Below are 10,172 nucleotides of genomic sequence, written 5' to 3' on the forward strand. Positions count from 1 at the left end.
CCTTCAAGATGGATGCTCAGTCTTTTATAGCCCAGGGGTTGCATCAGCCAGCCCTGGCCCCTCCCAAGTCTGTCACTCAGCTCCTCTGTGCCATTTATCGGTGCAGATTGCTTTCTTGTCACTGCACTGGAGCTCAGGAGTTGCCATGCCCACCCCCTGAGCACCAATCTGCAAATGTGTCCCTTGCATGGGGCAGCTGGGAATGGAAGAACTCTTTACTGGGGCAGGGCATTTTTCACACTTGTCTTGCATTAACTTGCATGCCCATACTGCTCTTGTCTCATTGTCAGGCCTTGCATTGCCAGGCTTTATCTCCTTTGCATTTCCTTGTCATTCCTGATTACCCATATCCTTTGCCTTCCTGACTCATCCATGTCCTTTGTACCCCTTGCATTGCCCTGCTCCCCCATTGCCCAGCTTGAATTCCCTGCCCATTTTTACTGCTCTTCCCTTGCCTGTACTTCTCCTCCCCTTGGACTCTCACTGCCTTGCTGGCCTCTCCCCTGCCTTGCCTGGCACAGCCATCACTTGGCTTACCCTGACCTTGCTCCCCTCCCTTGCCTTGCTCAGCCCCACCTTGAATTCCAAATCCCTTTTTTTCCCTGCATTTCTTGGCCTTGCCTTGCCCTGTTCGTCCCAGGACTCTGAACCTCTCCAGGTACCCCCAGTGTTTCAGAAGCTCATGTGGGGCTGTCCAGGGGAGGTTTGTCCTGGCAGCTTGGAGTGCTCTGGAAGCCTGGTGGGAAATGTGTGTTAGGAGTGACCCGTGGATAGTTTTGGAGAGTCCTTTAAGGGTTTGTGAGAGCAGAACAGGGAATAGACAAAGCAGCTCCAATAGGTTGAAGACTGGCTGCTGATATTTACAGAAGACTTGACCACCAGTGAACCTGTTATTGTGGCAATAATGAGTAGTGATAATTGTGCCTTTTTATCTCCCAAGGCCATTTGCAAGTGTGGAACAGGCAACTTCCAGGGATGATGCAACTCCTTAACACCACAAGGTCCTTACTGACTATGGGAGCTGTTGTTTTCAAGCATTTTCAATTTTTCCTCCATCTAATTTTGCAAAATGGAGGCAGATCAGAGATTGGTGAGGGCTCAGATGCTGAAATCCTGTGTTTGGACAGGGGGATTGAGCTCCTCACAGGCATGATGGGTATCTAAACCTCAGGAACATCAATCTACCAGCACTATCCATGTCCAGAATCATGAATCATAAACTCAAGGGATGGTTTGGGTTGAAAAGGATCTTAACACTCATCCAGTGCCACCCCAGCCATGGCAGGGACACCTTCCACTGTCCCAGGCTGCTCCAGCCCCAGTGTCCAGCCTGGCCTTGGGCACTGCCAGGGATGCAGGGGCAGCCCCAGCTGCTCTGGGCACCCTGTGCCAGGGCCTGCCCACCCTGCCAGGGAACAGTTCCTTCCTAAAACTTAATCCAAATCAACTCCCTGTCAGTGTGAATCCATTTCCCCTTGTCCTGTCCCTCCATCCCTTGTAAATAGTGTCTCTCTCTCTTTCCTGTCAGCTTCTTCAGGCATTGGAAGAAAAGAAGGATTACCAGCTCTATTCTTTCACTTAGTTACTAAATTTGATAAAGAATTTTGATTAGAGAGCATTTCTTAAAAAAAAAGAAAAAAAAATCTAAATATAGAGTGCCCCCATTTTTTAATGTAATGTGTGTTTGTGTGGATTAAAAAAAATTGTTCTGCTTTTGACACAATTGAAAAGCTTCAAAATGTAGCAGCATACAGGAATAAACTCTCAGAAATATATTTTTAAATGTGACAGGTATTAAATACATAGTCCAGATTCTTTGGAGAAACACCTATTTGCCATCAGTTTGCCATACTGGGACAGGTTTAGCATCACTTAATATTAGGATTTTTATTCAAGTGCTTAACTTCAGTTCATACAGACCTGTGAGAAATATGAATATAAAAATATTTCAGCTTGGAGCCTTCATGGACTTAAAGAACTTGGATAGAGGGAAAGAAGAGAAATGTTATTCACAGCATTTAATGTAACAGAAATTCTACTGTATCAATGACCAGCTGAAAAAATTAAATATTTTAAATAAGGTCAGCAAGGTTTAATTTCAAATTTATGCTTTATATTTTATAATCCTATTATATTTCTGTAAACAAGAGGATGGCAAAGCAACCAACTTCTGTCCCAGCTCTGCTCTGAGCTAAATTATATTTCCAAATAAGCACCTGATGCAAAGAGCAGTTTCCTAAAGGCCTGAACTTCCAGGAACTCATTCTGCTATTGCCATCTTGTGGATGACCTGCAGCATGATGCTGCTCATTTGGCATCTCTCCCATCCTGCTTTGGTGAGGAATTTTTCCTGATATTCCACATTGCCATGGCAATCCATTACCTGAAAATTACAAAGTTCTTTATCTCAAAATAATTGAATTTATTAATTTCAATTAGTCCATTAAAGAAAATTAAACTTGTCTCCATAAATTGTCAGTTACTTTGTCCAAGTAAGATATTGAGCAGTGGTAGTATGTGAACTGAACTTTAAAAAATATCAGCTGTGCCATAAAAATGGTTTTAATTACCTTTGTATGGCTCCCTTTTTGTTGGAGGATTGTGCTAAAAAAGAATGGGCCATTGCTTAAGGCACGAGGCTTATGTGAATCACAAGAGTATTCAAAGTCACAAAGCCTAGAAGATAAAAGTTTTAAATATTAATGTATGACAGATGGTGCAAAACTCAGAAATCCTGGTGCTCAATGGGAGGAGCTATATTATATATATATATATATATATATTAACTTTCCAGCAATATTGTGGACTTGGCACCTCCCCACCATGGGGAAAAGAACTGTGTGTGCACTGTTTGGATTTTCTTCTTAAATGTGGCATCCCAGAGGCATTGCCAGCCTCTCTAACCGAGCCAGCAGCGTGTCCACCTTCAGAGCCATCAGGGATTGGCTCTCCTGGACACTCTGGAAGCTTCTAGCAGCTTCTCAGAGCAGCCACTTCTGTGGCCCCCACCACTGCCAAAAACGAGGCTGTGCCAAACCAGCCCAAAGCCTGAGAGTTTTGTACCACAGCAGAATTCTGAAGGACGTTGTGTACTTTGTCAAGGTGGACCCCATTGGTACAAAATTAAAGGGGATTTTAAAAGAGAGCAGCTTTTATAAATGGTAAAGCCATGACCTGAGCAGAAATACGCCACTAAAAAGATTCATAAGACAAAAAATTTGACTTTAGATAAGGCTCAAGGAGTAACATAGAAAAGACATAAAGACAAGACATAACATAGAAAAGACATAAAATAGAAAAGAAGTAAGAAAGACAGCCCTTTTTCAGGCATCATACTATGTATTTTGTCAGCCATTTTCTGAGTAGAGGAAAAGACTCTGTCATTAAAAATAAATTACAAAAGTAGTTTTTTCCATATGGTTTTCCCTACACAGTAATTTCTGAATTTCCCACTGTGAGTACATGATTAGTCAGGGCCTATTTACACAAACTCTGTGAGCTTGCAGAACACTGTTCAGGGAAAGGAGGGCTGAGAGAAAATCCTTTTAAATCAACACACATTGTGGAGTTCTTCAACACTGCTGTCAGAATTAGAGTACTCAGAATTTTGCTAAGTGGAAGGAGCCTCCCAAAAGTTCTTCTGCACTTGGACAAAGGGGCAAACCTGACAGCATCTCTTCTAAATGATGGTCATATAAAGGTCCATGTTATTTAGAATACTCTGTGCCTCTGTCCCTGTCAAATTTTATACCTCACACCCATGGATTCAAAAGATTCCTGATGGAGAGAAAAAGAGATCTGAGGGTGGAAACTGAAACTTCTAAGCTTCACATAGTGAAGATCCTGGAGCTCAAGGTTTAGGAATACAGGTGGGAACCACACTGGAACCTGCCAGCTTCAGTGGTCAATTCATGGCCATCTCCAAGGTCACCACATTTTGTCACCTGGCGCCAAGAAACATCTCCCTTGGGGCCTGGGGCTCTTGCTAGCCCACTGACAATTATAATTGTAATTATAATTATATGTTATAATTATAGTTATAATTAACATTCACAAAGCTTCACTTGCTCTCCAGACCTGCTGTTACCTCTCCCTGACTCAGTGCAGCATGCCTAGACACAAGTTAGGGAGTGTAAAACAGTTCTGGGAGAGAAGATTTTTCTTTTCTAAACTGCTACCATGGGTTAAAACAAATATTTAAATTTTGTCTGAAAATATAAATTTGGTATTCATCACATAAAGATATTTAGAGGCTTCTGAGGTAACACAGGCAAGCTGTCTGGTGCTTAGAACTGACATGAATGTTCAAGTTCACAATACTTTGCATGATGTATTTTATTCATGTCAAAAATCATCTTCTGAAAAGAAATTATTAAAGGAGGCGGTAGTAGACACTTTCAAAGTTGTTTTGCACCTCCATCTGCAAAAAGCTGTTACAGTTCATTAGGATTATGGTTTGCTAGGAGAAAGGAACACAGATCCATCCCTGGCAGTGCCCCAGGCCAGGCTGGACCCTGGGGCTGGAGCAGCCTGGGACAGTGGGAGGTGTCCCTGCCATGGCAGGGGTGGCTCTGGATGGGATTTAAGGTCCCTTCCAACCCAAACCATTTTGGGATTCTGGGATCTTTCTTTGCAACAGATCTTGAAATATGACAAGCAACGTTTTGGTGCTTTTTTGTAATCTATATTTTTAATTTCACTCTGGTTAACCTGAGCCCTGTGCTGTCTGTTTCCCTCCCTTTGGGGTGATGGCTTTTCTGCCTGAGGCTCCATTGTCCAGGTAAACCTGTGCAGGGAGTGGGCAGAAACCCCTGACAAACCTTTTGGACTTACTGCAACTGCTTGATGCCCAGGGAGGGACACAGAAAAAATGCTTATGCACACATATGTACAATTTATATTGTCCAGCTCACCATTCCATAATTAAGATGTAAAAAATATAAAAGCATATTTATTTTCTTTAATGTAGTTCTCTGGCTGTATGATTCATTGCCCAGAGATTAATTACTTGTTTGAATCCTATTTTCCACTCCCTGTCTCCTCAGCCCCAGTATCTCTAGCACACTATTTTTGTATTTCCTTAGGGATTTAGATCCTATCAAGTGATAGCCACGTGCATTTAACAGGAACACCAATGATTTCAGCTGCAGGACTCTTTGCACAAATGAACTGCAAACTGAGTTTTAGAACCCTGAACAAGATGTCTGAAGTAATTTTGAATAGCTCCCACTTCCATTGCTTAGAAGATCTGAGGAGCTGTTTATTTTCTGAGGGCATTTTGAACTTCTGATACTTCAGGAATTCAAAATACAAACAGTTTCCATATAAACCCTGAATTTCATTAGAGATTATTAGAAAAATTGAAAGGCCTTGCAATAGAGAAGTAATTGACCTGTTCTATTCAAATGAAGAACACTTCTGTACAGTTTAATAAAAAGCATCTGTCATAAAGATTATGTCCTACACATTGGGGGAATTCTGTCACCACAGACAACGCAGATTAATTGTAATAAACAGAAATTGCCACTAAAGCTCTCAGCTTATGCCATCTAATATTGGGTGAATAAATTTCATTTGCTACTATTATGAAACAGTAAGAGTATAATAAATCAAGCACCTAGGTCCTTTGAGAATTTTTGCATAATTTACCAAAACAAATTGATTTTAGCAGTAAAGCTACTAATTTACATGGGGAAGAATGGTTTTCCTAGTGTGATGAATTTAATTTCTATTGCCCTGTTTGCATGAATTCACTCAAGCAATTCATCACTGCTAGAATTAAACTACAGCCATGTTTTAGTTGGGCAGGCACATAACCTACACCTGGATGACAATAAAGTGTCTTTCAAAGGTAGGATGTGAAATTTAGTGAAAATCATTGGAAAGGCCACGCTACCTGTCAAAAATAAAACAATAAGATGCTGCACAGATATAGAAAGTATTTGGAGAATTTTATCCATAGATTGGTTGTCAACTTTTCATTTCTGAGGTCTAATCTTTCTGATAATTGATAAGCTTTTGTTCTACAATGGGGTATTTTTTATAAGGAATAAAGGTGTACAAGAGAGTTTGTAAAATGAGTAGGTTTAAATTAGGACAGAATTAACTTTCTCTTCTGATTTTTGAAATGAGTCATCCATCCAAACACTTACAACATGCACAACATGGGAATAAGTTATATTTTGCAGTCAGTTCAAGTTGGTTCATCTTGGGACTGAGAAGTGAAATAATACAACTGGCAACCCAAGTGTGGAAGGAATGAATTTGCAGCTTTATGTCCACAGTCCAGCACAAAATAATCCAGTGGCTGCTGGAAACCCAGAGTGGGTGAGTTTGTAGGTATGGAAAGCAGAGCAAGGGTGTGTTTCCATGCCTGCTCTATTTGAAAAGTGCAGCTCCCAGGCAGGAGGCTCCTGTTAGTCAGGACTGAGTCAGATTTGTGCAAGGATTCCATCCTTCCAACAGGGCAGGGCAGGGCAGGGCAAAAACTGCCCAGAGTTGTTCCTTGCTCAGTCAAGAAAGCCTTGAAATACTCACATGCCTTATTTTTCAGATATCAAAGCAAACTGCAAGCTGCAGGAATCCAGGACAGAAAGCACAGTAGCTAAAAATGGCCCTTTCCCCCATCACAGGCAGCATCAGATCCAGTGCTCACTAACAAACACAGCCAGAGGAAACGAAACAGTAAAGGATGTTCCCCTTTCTGCCTGGTGAGCTGAAGGCAGCTGGTTATATTTTAAGGCAATAGTAGTAGAGATTGGATTGTGCCTGTAGATATTCCAGGAATAACATAATACAAAAGAAAAAGATCCAGATTCTTACAGGAATGGACACAGTGATCAGACTGGCTACTTTCCAGCTTTTCCCCTCCCTCCATCCTTAGGATGAGAAGCAGAACCCTTCACTGTCATGATCCAGAAGTGGTTTATCAGGCCACTGACCTATTTATTAATATATTATTTTATATGTATCATAATATAATAACATGATGCCCATGTTCAATTACAATGATGCAAAGCTTGTTCACTGGGTAATGACACAACGTGTTTGAAAAGCTGTCACTTACTCTATTTAGCACACACATAATATGGAAATTAATTTCACAGAAAGTAACTTGCTCCTCTGAAGGAGAAGGACACTGCAGGTATTTATAGACTATTTGATTAGTTCCTTTCAGCAGCATCAAATAGGATGATGCTGGAGCAGTCTGTATTTACTTAATACTGAACCTATAAAGAACCCATCATTTACATATTCTCCTCAAAAGCACCAGCTGCACATTCTTAAATAAAGTCATAAATGGCACTGACAAGACTTCATCCTTTAAATGAAAAAAAAGACACCCTATGGTACAGACTGTGCCTGTACTTCACTCTCCAGACTTTATATGCTCAGAACTCTATAAATGTTCTCAACTGGAATAAGAAGAAGGCAAGTTGAAACTTCACTTGAAAATGAAATTGTTTGCTTGTGGAGTCTATGTACATTCAACAACATTTTCTTTCCATATGTTATGGATAATTATTCCAAATATAAGAGTTAATATGTAAAAGAAAACATTAAAGACAGAGTAATTTTTACCTCCAACCATCACTTCTCCTTCACCCTTGCAAGATTCACACCTGTGCACTGCAGGCATTGCTTGTAATTTAATGCTTAATGGGAAGTTGTCCTTTGTGTAAGTTTTAGTAGTGCCAACAGCAAGCTGGAGGGGTTCCCTTGTTTTTTTGAGTGTGTCCCTGTTTCCCATGAAACTGGATGGGAATTCTTTCTGGGGTCAGCATTTTGTTCTTTGCTTGTGGCAACAGAGTCCTGGAGCTCCTGGATGCTTTTATAGCACACAAAAAATGATTCTTATTTAGACACATTGTTAAGTCTGCTGAGAATATTTGTCATATTTCTCAAACAACTCATTCCAACTCCTTTCCTTCTTTATATTTTTATTTCTTTGGTTTTCCTGATAACCAGTTAGAGATGTTACTGTGTCACTGTCAGATTTTCCCCCTCCCCTTTTCTTTTTCCTTTTTTATTTTTTCTTTTTATTTTCTTTTTATTTTTTCTTTTCATTCTGACTTGTAAGATTATGTCCTGCTTGCTCTATGGAACCTTCCAACATACAGAATGTTTCTGCTACACTTCCATGGCTATTTCAAATATCCCAAGCCCTTCTACAAAAGGAGGCAGTAATGTCCTGAACACGGTGTAATGCTTCCATTGTACATTAGACTAGTTCCTGTATTTTCTTAATAAAAATATAAAAATTAAAAAGAGAGGTAGAGGGAAGGGACAGGAGCAAGGATGGAGAAATTATTTTGTTAAGGAAATTCAACAAAACCTCAAGAGCTTTCTAGAATGAATCCTTTCAAACCCAGCCTTTTATGTCCTTGATAATGCAGGGTGCATCTTCTCTTTAATAATTCCTCCCATGTGGTGATTTGCAATTACATCATCTGTGCCATGGAGCTCTATAGCAAGCAAAACACCCCAAAGCAGAAGTTCTTTATCAAGAAATTGAGCTTTCCTTTGACTAGAAAAGCAAGTCTGTAGCCATTAGTCTAACACATCAAGTCTTGCAAAGACTCAGCAGAACAGGGCCACAAAACTCTAAACTTTCTGTACAGTGTCTTGTTTGACAGCTCCATGGACTTAGAAAGCTTTGGGGATGTGGGTTGTATTTTTTTAAAATTTAATTTTAAATGTTCACTGCAGAAGAAAGGTGGACCTGTGAGAATAAATAATTTCCTGCCCTCTGCACAGCAGTTCCCACCCCATCATGATATATCAAGCACACATTGCCAATAAAGACTGCTTGAATCATACACAAAAACGTTGGAAAATGCTCAAGACTGAAGTAAAATTTTCTAAATCACGAACTGTTAACACTCATGTTCTCTGCTACAAGTTGAATGCCTGCTAAATGGGTGCTTTATTGCCACAGCTTTCATCACCAGCTCCTGCAGCAATCCTTCTGTTTAATGATCCTGATTTAAACATCGTTACAGTTAACAACTCCTGATATTTGACTTTCAGCGTTTTGGCATTCAGAAATCCTTAAATGAAACAGTTCCATCTTCTAAGTGACAATAATAGTTCTCATTATACCAACCTGCAGGATTTCCATTCTGCTACATTTTGATATATTATAGCACTGCTTGTCTATGATCATTAGCATTGTATTAAAAATATACTTAATCTTTGTCATAAAGCTCATCAAATATTGATTTTTTTTGTTTGGAAATAGAACTTTCTTCTTGGGAATGACTCTTCCTCGGCCCATACTGAACATGGGCTCGAGTTTAGCTTCAATCTAAGGATCTGACTGAATTGTGGTGCTATTACAAGTGTGTACAACAATGCATTAAAACTGCAAGTTGTTAGACTAATTCATTGATATTACTCATTAATCTCTGTATTATTAGATAAAAAATAATTAAAACAGAAAAGACTTGGGTAAAGTGGTGCTCTTGAAGCCTGTCAAAGCATCTACAATTTTCTGTTTTCATGATTTTATAGTGAAAAGGGGAGGAGAGGAAAAATTCAAAACAATTTTCTACTCAGTTACCAGGAAAGGAGACCACATGCTGTTTTCTGTGTAATTGCAGCATCTGTTTGTCTGTCCAGCAGTTCAGCTGAATTTGACAAATGGGCAATGGTCTCACAGAAAATAAACTACCATGAATGCTGTGAAAACATGGAGCTACACTGTTCCCAACAGATACTGTTCCATTTGTTCTTTTCTACCTCTTGCTGATTAATAGATAGGGAATAGAAATGAATGGGAGTACTAAGAAACATTGTGTGTGATAGAGAGGAAAAGAAAGAGGAGAATTCTGAAGATGAAAATTAACAAGGGGATGGAAGAAGAGAGAAAGAATCGGCAGCTTTGACTTTTTCTTTTAATGGGTGATATTTGAATCACAGAATCACTAGTTTGGAAGAGACCTTCAAGATCATCAGGTCTATCAAACCATGGTGAGGAAATTTTCCAAGCACAGCCATAGGATAAATGATAACAGAAGTACAGAATGTCTTTAATACAAATTCTTCCTTTTTGTAGAAAAACCAAAAAGAGTGCCCAGGCCTTGGCAGGGGCTGCCCAGGGAGCTTTGCAGTGCCCATCCCTGCAGGTGTCCCAGGAAGGGCTGGAGGTGGCACTCAGGGCTCTGGGCTGG

The sequence above is a fragment of the Molothrus aeneus genome, chromosome 11, assembly GCF_037042795.1.
Source record: "Molothrus aeneus isolate 106 chromosome 11, BPBGC_Maene_1.0, whole genome shotgun sequence".
Taxonomy (NCBI): domain Eukaryota; kingdom Metazoa; phylum Chordata; class Aves; order Passeriformes; family Icteridae; genus Molothrus; species Molothrus aeneus.